Source organism: Podarcis tiliguerta, assembly GCF_965153285.1.
Source record: "Podarcis tiliguerta genome assembly, chromosome: 6".
NCBI lineage: Eukaryota > Metazoa > Chordata > Lepidosauria > Squamata > Lacertidae > Podarcis > Podarcis tiliguerta.
This window is the reverse complement of record NC_139539.1, coordinates 21120144-21132248: the sequence shown is the minus strand read 5'-3', so window position 1 is coordinate 21132248 and position 12105 is coordinate 21120144. Positions and strand designations below refer to the sequence as shown.

The 12105-nt window shown below is 37.9% G+C and overlaps 1 protein-coding gene across 37 annotated transcripts in view; it reads left to right on the top strand.

Moving 5' to 3' along the window:
• The window catches only part of NCOA3 (nuclear receptor coactivator 3), a 103893-nt gene that overhangs the window by 12701 nt on the left and 79087 nt on the right, over nt 1-12105 (top strand). For 7 of the 37 annotated variants that reach the window (XM_083446706.1, XM_083446713.1, XM_083446711.1 and 4 more), the window contains exon 2: nt 10136-10176. The exons of the other annotated variants lie outside the window; for them this stretch is intronic. The gene's annotated coding sequence lies outside the window, so the exon portion shown is untranslated. The remainder of the gene's footprint in view (nt 1-10135; nt 10177-12105) is intronic. 37 annotated transcript variants of the gene reach the window in all.

Here is a 12105-nt window from a genome sequence, read left to right as displayed (position 1 = left end):
AAACATTCTTGTTTAGACAAGCCTACCCATTATATTCCCCCCATAGAAAACAGTGTGATGATGCTGAGCATGCTCAGTGGACTCAGAGTGTTGAGTGACTATTGTGGAAGAGAGAATGGAAAACTGGGGATGGTGTGTCTGGAACCTTGAGCAGGGACACTCCACACATTTTGTTGTAGGGATATGCTCAAATAGCACCATCCATACACAAGAGGCTTCTTTGGCTTGCAGAAGTATGGAAAATATTTAGGAAACTAAACCTCAAGGGTTTAAATCTCAAGCCCAATGAAGACTGAATGTGTTTAGTGGGCATGGAATGCTATTGGAGGGGGGAGAAATGGAAAAACTGGATGGGGGACGGCAATGGTATTCTGCAACACTCAACAAGAGTACTCCCCATAGCAACACTTTATTGGTGCCAATTGTTTTTGTTAATTAGGGGTAGCTATTGTTTGTACCCTCCAGATCAGACATGGCCAAACTTGGGCCTCTATATGTTTTGGGACTACAACTCCCATCATCTCTAGCTAACAGGACCATTGGTCAGGGATGATGGGAATTGTAGTCCCAAAAACATATAGAGGCCCAAGTTTGGCCATGCCTGCTCTAGATGTTGCTGGGCTACAACTTCCATCTCTGGCTATTGGCTATGCTAGTTGGGGCCGATGGGCACTGTAGTCCAATAAATATTAGGAGGGCACTATGTTGGCTATGAGTATTCTACATTAAGCTACCTACTTCACAAAATATACCCATGTTAGTTATTTGTTGCACATTGATTTCATGGCAGAAAAAACATATTGGGTATTCTCTGTATTAAAACCATCTGCCCTTGCTGGCTGCCTGAAGGAAATTCTCACTTGCCACAGGTGAGCAGGCAAAGTGTCTAATTACAAGCTGCTGTCATATGATTAGTGAAACGGGTCTATTTGAAATGAAATTTAACCATGGTTAATTGCTCTGAAAAGCTGCACACTTCTTTGAAAATTGTTCCAAGACCATGAAATATAGATGTGTTGTGGATATTGTCCTGCGCATTTAATTATGTTGACACAATATTTCCTTTTGAGAGCATTTCAGCATTTCTCACTCATGGAAAAGTCTGAGAATTCATGTACTTTTCATTGTAAGCTTAGATACAAAATGTTACAAAATATTACAGAATAGCAAGTGCTAACAGTGGAAATACCCTCAACATTTTTTATAACACTTAAAAGCTTGCCTTCTGCTTCAAAACTTCACAAAGTAGTTTTACTTAATGGCCTGATGCAACAAATTATTATCTTCACCTAGCCTTTTCATCTAGTTAGAATCATTTTATTATTAAAAGATCAAGTTAGCCTTTCTTCAAAAGTTTGTTGCACAAATGCCAGTTTCTAAACTGTATTATAAGTGAAATATAAACCTTTTAAAAGGAAGAGCAACTTCCAGGATTTACAAAGTAAAATCCAAGGTCATAGTCTAATGACTGCTTTGCAGAAAGAAAGGTAAAAATAAGCTGCATACTTTTTGGATATGGGCCTGTGAAATTTTCCACTATATTCATTAGTAACATGGAGGCATGCTTGTGCTGCTGGTATTTTGAGCAATAGACTTGACTCTGAATGGAATTTTTAGTTATTCAATCTGCAATAAACAGACAACTAGCCAGCATTTTAGAGCAGAAAAACACTTGCTACAGAAAGTACTTAGTAATTCAGTTAATGAGTATAAGTGAAACGAGTCCATGTTAGCTTGCTGTTTAGAATATAACTTAACATATTTGGGGTAAGTATCTGTACCTTTTTTTAGCTCATCTACCCAGCTCTCTGTCTCATCTGAATCAGGTGGTGCTAGACTATAGCTTCAAGGCAGTGATGGGCCGGATGTGGGCCAATAAATTGAGACTGAAACCTGAACAGACAAATGTATTATGTATTCTGAGTTCTTGAGTCTGGGAGATGGGAAGCTGGCCGGCCATGGATGGGATTGCATTCTCCCGGAAGGAGCAGATCCATATCATTGTCAATAGAAGTACAGGAAACCTCTATTCTGATTTACAAGGAAGAGGAATTCTCTAGTGAAGCTGATCCCATGAGAGAGAATGAGGAGCACCAGAAACCGGCCCATGATGGGTCTCATGAATCATGGATACTAGCATTCTAGATCAAATGCAAATCAAGTAATGGAGTTAGGATGGAATTATTGTTCAAAAGTTGTTATTTTCTAATAGTAACTGTAAAATTGGTTGCAAATGGACCATGCCAAGTTGCAAAACATGCCTGGCACCTGGGGTGTTTCGGATGCTGATCCAGGTGTAACTCATTCAGGGCATTAGGTGAAGAACAGGATATAAATCTTGTGGTGCTTTGCAAACCCATTTTTGGCCCGGCCTTGACTTTATCTGCCCCAAACTTGGTATATATCTATTTTTTTAAATGAGTTTGCTTGTATTTCAATTCCTTTTGACAGAAGAGAGTACAGTGGTACCTTGGGTTAAGAACTTAATTCATTCTGGAGGTCCGTTCTTAACATGAAACTGTTCTTAACCTGAGGTACCACTTTAGCTAATGGGGCCTCCCGCTGCTGCTGCTGCACCACTGACGCACAATTTCTGTTCTCATCCTGAAGCAAAGTTCTTAACCCGAGCTACTATTTCTGGATTAGCAGAGTCTGTAACCTGAAGCGTCTGTAACCCGAGGTACCACTGTATCACTTTCAAGGATGCTTATCCTCTGTAGCTTTTATAATGACTTGTATTAATAGTTAAATTGTATTTTAATGTGTGTGTTACCAGTTAATTGGGGCACCTTTTCTATAAAATATTTTTATTATTTAATCAAAGTTATTAAATTGATAAATGTTGCAGACCAGCTTAATAGGGTTCTATTTGCTTAAGATCTGGTGAGTTCTTCACCACAGGTTGTTATGCTAAAGATGCTTCTCGATTATTTTACTGGGATTATGAACCAAAATTTAACTATTGACCACCTCTAGCCATAAAGGAATAAAAAGCTTTATATATTTGTATTTAAATGTTATGTGCTTGTGTTGCTGTGGGAGCCATCTTAGAAGAAACTTCTTCTAACATGCTGCCCATCACCCATGGTTATTGCAAATACTTGTGTTAAAATAATAATTTTCTGGTAAATAATAATTTTCTGATTATTGGTTTCAGTTCTCCTAAAAGTATAAACGTGTCAGTACTATGTTATCCAAATATCGTTTCTGGAAGTAATGTCTATCAATTGCATTTTAGAAGAGATAATTTTATGAGCAATATACTATTTTTTTTTTTAAAAAAATCTACCCACGTTTGCAATGTATATTACAGCTTCAGCAGAGCTACAGAATAGCAATGGTATTATATCTAGCAGCATGATGCACCAGGTTGGTGTGTGTTGCAAAGGATGAGCCACTTTTGTGATAGTGTTGCTATGGCAACTACCTTCTGAGAGCTGCCTCAAGGTCACTCATCAGCCATAGCCCAGAGTGCTTGGATTTTACGCAAAATAAGAAGCACCTAGCAGTTCCTGTTGTTCTTTTTTCAGTCTTCTACTGTTGCATTAAATACTATGAGGAATGCTAATGGATTCACAATATTTACATGTTAATTAATTTTAAGTGACATTTTTATACAAAGGGTAACGGACACAAGGACAGACTCTAACAATTATATATAAGCGTATGTATATGCTTTAAAAAATCTTCAAATTACATAAAAGAAAGTTGGTAGTAACTAGTATCAAGCATGTGTACTTAAACTACAATTTAAAGAATTATTTTAAATGCCTTTTCAAACAATGATGATGATTTTTCTTCTAAATCTGAAAAGATTTCCAGTAGTATAAGCAAGACTGACACTCAGCAATTACAAGGAGCTGTAGGAAATTCATTTGTGGGGCTTGCAACTCTGTTCACTCCCATATCATGTGGCAAACAACCAAAATTTTGCTTTTAAATATTTTGTTTTATTTTTTGTTCTTCAACTGTTTGCTGTTTGTGGCCCATTCTGGTTATTTAGAAATTGTCTACCTGAATTACCGTACTTAAACTCTTCCAAAAAAAAAATCATGAGAAGTATTATTTAATTCTGGATAAGAGTCAAATTTCATGTGTGATATAAATACGCATTTAAGTCCAGGTCACTGGCTCTTTGCAGGCGGGTCAAACAAAATTTAAAGCTCTCTCTCTCTCTCTCTCTCTCTCTCTCTCTCTGTGTGTGTGTGTGTGTGGAAAAATTACCTTTGAACATGTGCAAAGTACAGTTTCCTCCTAAATGTTTCACTGGAACACTTTGTGGAATATGTTTTCTGATCAAAAAAATGAAGAAAATGTTAAATTTAAATTTTTTCACAGAGTTAAAAAGAAGAATTAAAATTTAAAAATCTCTACAACAAGCTAACAACAGATTAAAATACATGAAGACTTCTACATGTCTGGGTAGACTTGCCTGAACTAAAATATTTTTAGCAGATGCCAACAAGAGTAGAGTGCACCCCTGCCTAGTGTAAATAGGGAGGGAGGGAGTTCCAAAGTATAAGTGCTGCCACACCTACAAAATATTTGTTTCCTGAAAGTGTGTGATGAGTATTATGAACGAGTGTTATGTAACAATTCCACAAATGTTTGTGTGTGCAAAAACACTTATACTTCATTAGTTCTTTAACTTCTCTATTGATATCTGTGAGCTGTTCTCTCTTCTGTCACTTGGCACATTGAACTGTAGCACCTTGTGCAAACTAGGAAGTGATCCTGGCCCTCCTGTTCAAGGCACTTCATTCTAATCCCTCTCCCTCTCAGTTGTCAATATTTTTCATCTTCTCAAGCTCTCTTCAGGTGTCCAGTTTGAATGTGCAAATGGGCAAGTTCCTCAAGGATGCATGTCTGTATCGGGTTGCCTAAACAAGAAATGTTTTAAGCAGACACTGAAAAGGGTTGTAGAAGATAGGTTACACAGATATCTGTCTGAACACAGGTCTGATAAAATTAACTTGCCTACTTGCTGAGGTCATCAAAACAGGCCTTATTTTGTCTCTCTTGGATTATCTGAAATATAGTAGGTATCCTTGGAAGTTGAGGCCTTTCTGATAGCGGCACCTCTGTTCTGTAATTCCTTCCTTTGTGGTGTTGTTTGATTCCCTCTGCTAAGTTTTAGACACTACAATTTCTGAGGATGCTTAGGACCAGTGATTTATATCAGTTTTAGTCATACTTTTTTATATATAAAAAATAAGATTTTCTTGGGTAACAAAAGTACATACAGCTTTCAGTGCATGGAGTCCTTTCTCAAGATCAGTTACATTCGACGTGAGACACTAATGTTATAGACTATGAGGTGGGGAGAGAGAAGGGGGATAGTAAACCTCCATTCTTTTACATAGTGTATGTGAGAGTTTTTTTGTGGGTAGGTTCTTTTTTACATTCATTTACTAGTTTACATTGGCAGTGAGAAAGATTGGGGGGCCTAGGGATGGTTAGTTTCCTTCAGTTGACTACAGTGAGTTTAGTTTGTGTGTGTGAAGGAGAGGGGGTTGTTGGGTCAAATCAGCCATATTGATTCGTATGCTGTTGGGTTTTGTTGTCTTGTTGGGATGTGTGCTGGTTTTTAATAAAGAGGAACCACACCAGGGTAAATGCACCCGCTTCTGTTTGTCCCTGGGCTCATTTGAGTTTGTTGGTTAGCTTTTCTAGAAGGGCTGTTTCCCATACTGTTTGGTACCAGTGGTACCAAACTTGAAGTAGACTTGTGATTATTGGGCATGACTACTATAGGTCCATCAATTTCATTTGGTTTACTTTGAGTAAAACTTAGTAGGATACACCTCAGTATTTATTGAATGTGTGTTTTACTGGTCATCATTTTTTTGTTTTTCCTTTTTCTGCTATTGTATTGTTGGCTTGCTTATTTATTTATTATCTGATGAGAGTATTTTTTCCTTAGGGGTTTTTATTGAACAGAAGGGCAGACTATAAATATCTAATTCAGGGTGCAATTTTTAATATTTATCCCGTTTGAGTAATAGTTCAGGGGGTGGTTGTTTTCTTCCTCCGCATCCTCCAGTTGATAAGATTCTCTGGCAGTATCGAGGTTTGCGAATGTTTGCTGAACTTCTAAGTGTAAAATGTGATTCAAGTTTAATTGATGTTATCCAATATCCTAAGCAGTGTGACTGACCATTTTCACATTTACAACTGTACAAATGTTGAACCAGTGCTTGGAGGTATGAGACAAAAGTGTAGTCAGACTCTACAACGTGATTCCAAACTGTTTCCCCCCCAAAAGGGAGTACTTTGTTTTTTTTTTGTTCCATTATTATTATTATTATTATTATTATTATTATTCCTAGTTCACTGTTCTGATTGCAGTAAGTGGTAGTCAATAAGCATTTATTCATTAGACCTGCTTTGGCTTTTGGTAGATCTTAATTGAAACATTGGGGGGGGGGGATGTAGGGGTTTTTTTAAGGGGGGAAATTGCTGTCTGAACACATGTGCTTTAATTGTAAAATCCTTACTGCAAGATGGTACCAGCTTCTGTATAGACTAGGAGGCTTTTTGAAGAGGTCAGTTTGTTTTAACAAATTATTCTTTAGGCACTGAATCAGGATCAGAAGCATAAAATACCTCCTGAGATTATAAAAGAATCTCTGTCCCTGGGCAGGTCAAGTCTGTGATAGCTGTGATTGTTGCATTGCAGTGGGTTGGACTAGATGATCCTTAGAACTCTACAATTCTATGATTCTAAGTGTCAGGCACAAATCTGGAGTGAAGTTCCTAAGATGGTTGGATGGTGTCCTGTACACCTCCAGGCGACTCCTGCAGCCAGGCTGGTGCCAAAGATAATGCTCTGTTTTCCTTTGGACCACATCAGTGTGGCTGAAACGAGGTCTTGACATCTGGGCAGCCAAGGACCTCCATAAACACTGCCCAGGCTTTTGCACCCTGGGGAGGTCATGTTGGTGCTGCTAATGGAGCAGTTTTACTTCACCCCCGAAGGCGTATTCCATTGTCTCTCAAGACAGATGGATTCCAACAAGTGTCAGGCAATTTCCTCCACCCAGTGCATCAACAGTGTTACTCTGAAGGGGGTTGCCTTACTCCTGTGTAAGGTTTCTAATACAAGGATGGGAACCAGTCATGTAAAATTGGTGGCAATCTTTTTGGAGGTGGTATAGTCATCAGTGAGGAACATTCAAGTGAATCCAGTTGGGGCCACTTGTGGTCTCTGGGCCCACATGTTTCTGTAGAGAAATACCAATAAACTGAAAGGTACATACATATATGATAGAGATCTGTCAAAATAATATTGCAAATGGAAATAAAATAATAAGCACTAGAAAGTTCAGGATGTTTGACCAGCTTTATTCAGGCTATTGTCACCAGGAATTTTTCTGACTCTTGGATATCAAGAGTAAAATTAAATTCATCAAAACTTGTTCCCAGTACTCTTCCATTTTCAGCTTTGTCCCTAGTCCCACCTACTGAAAATGGCTTCTTCTCCCCTCTTGAAATCATGTTCCACTGTCTTCTGGTTGCATTTTGAGACACAGAACTTTTGATTCTATTATTTAATTCTTCTACATGGAGCTCTCCAGAAAAATTATCTGAACCCTCCCATATGCTCCACCATTTTACTTCCTACATCTATCATTTACTAGTAAATGTGTTTGTAAGACCTACAATTCTAACATAACTTGTTCACAGATCACATTTCTTGCCTGTATTTCAGAGAGAGAGACTACACACACTGATCCTATTTAAAGGCTTCAATTTATGCAAGAATTTCTCAGTAAAGTGTTAACCTCTGCTGGTGGTTTAGGGACTGATTACTTAATACTCTGGTAAGGGCCTGAAAGGGTGCTGAAGGGAAGAAGTGCACAAGCCCAAGGACTTTTTGAAAGCTGTTCTGTTCTTGTAGTGCCAACCCAGTTTGACAAGGCTGTAGGTGCAGTGTTCAGCTTAGGAAACACTCTCCACTGAAAAGCCCACTTGTGCCTGCACTTTTTTCATTTCAGTGATAACGCACCACTTTTTAATTTTTGGTTGCTTTCAATAGCCACTACATTTTGGTACTTGATGTAAGCTGTGTTGATGCAAACTGATTTGAGAACTGCTCTGGGCCAGGATAGTGTGACATATAAATTTGAGAAAAGACAAAAGTAATTATATACTATACTCTAGTCTCCCTGTGATGTTAAATACTTGATGCATTTGATTAATTTTGTATTCTGTTTCTTGACACTAGAATGGTGGACTAGAAACTCCCAAAATAAAAATGTTTTATATTGTAGCATTTAACAACTTCACTAACTCTATTAAAGCACTGCCATTGATACGGAAATAAAATTATTTCAGTAAAAGACAAATTCCATTTACCCTGAGCCAGCATTTAACAGAAAAAGTGTAGGAGTAATTAGTATGTGTACCTGTGTGTTTAAACCTCATTTAGGAAACTTTGAAGGCTCAGGTTGTACAAACTAGTATATACTCATTTTTGCTTCCGTTATGTACTCATTTGACATAAAAAGCACTGGTCTAACTCTGGTATTTCCTGCACCAATTATAATATGCAGTACTTCCCTAAATTACATAACCTCTAGACAGGAGGCGAGCTGAATCTTAAATGTTACAGGTTCTGATATAATAGGCTTAAAAAAATTATTTTAAGTTTTTCATATCTGGGTTTAGCTTCATGCACACTGTGTATTCTAGATACTGTTCATGCACCCATTTTACTTGATACAACTTGACCCTGATAGAATTAACTTTTTGAAACACTAGACTCCCAGATTTTATATTTATTTACAAGTTTGGAATACTTACAGCCTGCTTTTATAGCCCCAAGAGGGGCTTATAAAAATGAGCACATTGCAATCAAATTCAACTGTAGTATCAGGAACGGAAATAATATTGTGTCCATATGGTGCCACTATTGTTCAGATTTCAGTCTCAGGTCTTCAGTGTTAGTATGGGAGTATATTGTTCTCAACTGCCCTTAGAATGGGAAAGAAGTATGCCAGCTCTGTTTCTGGTAAATGGAAAGGCTTTGGATTTGGCCCCTGGAACACCCCTTTTGTGGTTATGATCTGCTCTATGCTGTGGCCCCAAAGACCCCCTTTCATTGGGGAAATATTGAGTATTTCATACAAAATGATAGTATCGTTGGTTATATACTTTGTACTTGTATTACCAAAAGATACACACACACACACCCTTGATTTGTGCATATTGAAATGCAACATTTGTTTAGGAAAACACTTGATTTGTAGTAACTCCCTGGAACATTTAGTTATATAGGAATTCATTTGTTACCTTGTAATGTGTGAAGCAACTCACAGTATAACTTTTTCCTATCTTTTTATCTTTGTTTTGTGCTTCTGTTTCCTAGGGTAACCCGCTTGTGTAGGCTGCAAACTGGAACCCTTCTAAGTTGCAGTGTGTTGCTATTTATGTCAATGTGTACATATTTTACATTGCAGTTGAGGAACAATACAAATGTTGAGCTTCTGGGGCTTTCCACTTGATTGTATCATCTGTTTGTTTTAGATAGAAGACACTTCCATTAAAACCACTCTAATAAGAAAACTCCACACAACCTTTTCTAATGTGAGAAGATTCCCAATTTAATCTAATGTGTAAGATGGCAGGTTTGCTGTGGAACATGGTTAGGAAGAAACAACTGTATAGGCTAGCAGTCAACTGCAAAGGGGACTCGGAAATCTAATTTGCACATTTTACTTGAGAATTACTGTTTATTCTGTGTAACAAGGAATTTTGGTGGATTTGATCATGGTTTTACTGTATATGTAGTGATTGTTGGGTTCCTCATCCCCTTTTCCTTTATTTGGATGATGCCATGGCCTTTGGCTAGCGCAAAAAAAATTTAAATTAAAAAAAAATTCCTTTTGTGGTGGTACAGTCATATGAGAGGATTGTACAACTTCAGCAACTTAATGTTTGAATTGGCTCTCTGTGCCTGGGTAAGTGGAGGTCTGTAGACAGCAGTTCATTAGATCCCCCATTCTCATTTAAGGGTTAGGTTGTTTCCGTAACTTCCATAGACATGTATTCACACACACTTCTTTGCTTTCAGATTAGATAAATAGTTTTATTTCTCTGGCTAACTAGTATTCTACCATTTTTCAACCTCTAGGTAGAAATGCTGTGTGAGTCCTGAGAGGAATACATTTCCAAGTAAGTGTTTAACAGTGAACTTAGAATACAGTTAATTATCTGGTCCCATTGAAGTTGGTGGAATAAAGCCAGTTTAAGCACAGGAACTCTTACATAGTTTTTTTAAGCCATTGGAGGGGGGGGGATCTGTTGAACTGTACTTCATTTTCCATGTGGTTTTTTAAATCTTTACAGTCTAATATCTATCTTTGGATATGCACCTCTTCAGGTTCTCTCCATAGCTTTCTGTTGTTTGCTTCCTCCATCCACATAAGCCCTGCTGTTAGTGGTCATTCCCTTGGTCTTTTAAAACTGTGGGGTCTCCACACTAGCATTGCTTTATTCCATCAACCTGAATCATCTCTTGCCACATGCCCTGTATATGTCCATTTTAACTTTGTGGCCTTTTCCACTACCTCTGTAACTTTTGATCTTTGTGGTATTCAATTGTTAGCTTTGCTTGTTCCATGGCATATTGTGGCGTTCTTAAGCTGTTTGTCTCTTTGTGTCATGGTCCAGTTCCTCGCTCTTATAACACATCACAGGCAGTACACAAATACTGAATTCTTTAGCTTTCAAATCTAAGGAAATATTTTTATTTTTCATCTTACGTGTGATTATTAACATGGGTCACATAGGCATGTGATGCTTTTCAGCAAACTTTCTGCTTTAATTGGGCTGCAATCCTTTGCTCATTTCCTTGAGAGTAATCCACATTAAGTACAGTTGGTCTTAATTTGGAATTACCATGTTTTCATCAGAATTTGTTACATGATTGCCTATACCTTCCTTGTGGTTCTTGAATTCCTGGGATGCTGCAAACCAGGAGGTCAAATATGAAAATTATTGTTGCTTATTTCTGGAAGTGTTTAAAGGGGAAGCACCATTTGATCTTGGTATGGCAAAGTTTGTCATAAATCAGGAGCAACATAATGTGTGATGTTGAAAGCATATTAAGGGGTTAATGCCAAAATTGCATGACTGCCAAAACATGCTTATTGAGTCAGTAAAAAGATTTAAGGATGGTTTCTTGGAGTATTGTATTTGAAACATTTTTAATGCAAAGTGAAACCAATTGATTTATAGGAATTGCATTATAAAATCTGTATTAAAGTGGAGTGTAATTCAACAGCTTTGAGGGAAAATGGAATTCAGATAGGTAACATTATGTATTGTTTACTTTGCTATTCTCGGTGTGTCTATTCAGAATTCAGTCTCAGTGGGGCTTGCTCAAAAAAACAAATACAGCAGAGCTGAGGAGCCCTTTTTTTTTTTTGCTGAGGACCACATTCCTTTGGAGGGGTGTGTGGGAGGCAACAGGCTGCTGGTGGGTTGGTGTGGAGCCAGAACATGGGCAAACTATCATCTTTTCACTCTCTGCAATCCATTCCCTCCTTTTTCCATATGAGAATCACATGATAATTAGGATAAGGGCTGTAGGGTCCCCACTTCTGGGACACTGGAAAACAACCCAAATGCCTCTGTCTTAAGAATGTAATTGCCACCGTTTCTGTGTGTGCAGGGGAATGGCAACATCATCCTGAAGTTTCCTTTTTTAAAAAAAATAAATGTGTAGTTGTGTACATTCATGAATACATTTAGAATATTTGTTCCCTTCCCTTGCCCCTTGATATCAGGCAAGGTTTATGTTAGCTATTATCATGGTATTAGCAACTGCCAACGCCCACTCCCTTCCCCCAGCTTCAGAGTGCAGAGAAACCTAGTTTGCTTGCAGCTGCAGTGCTAGACATCTTTCAGGAAGTGACCTTGGCTTGTATTAATCAAATTCAGAACACAGAAAAGCTGCTTGCTAACATGCTGACTTGATATAAAATGTTAGAGCAGACATTTTCTTTTAAAATGAGGCCATGAGGGAAATAAGGGGAGTTCTTAAATAATATCTCCATTTAGACGACTTTTCAGTATGTAGAAAGGACAGAGAAGTTGCCT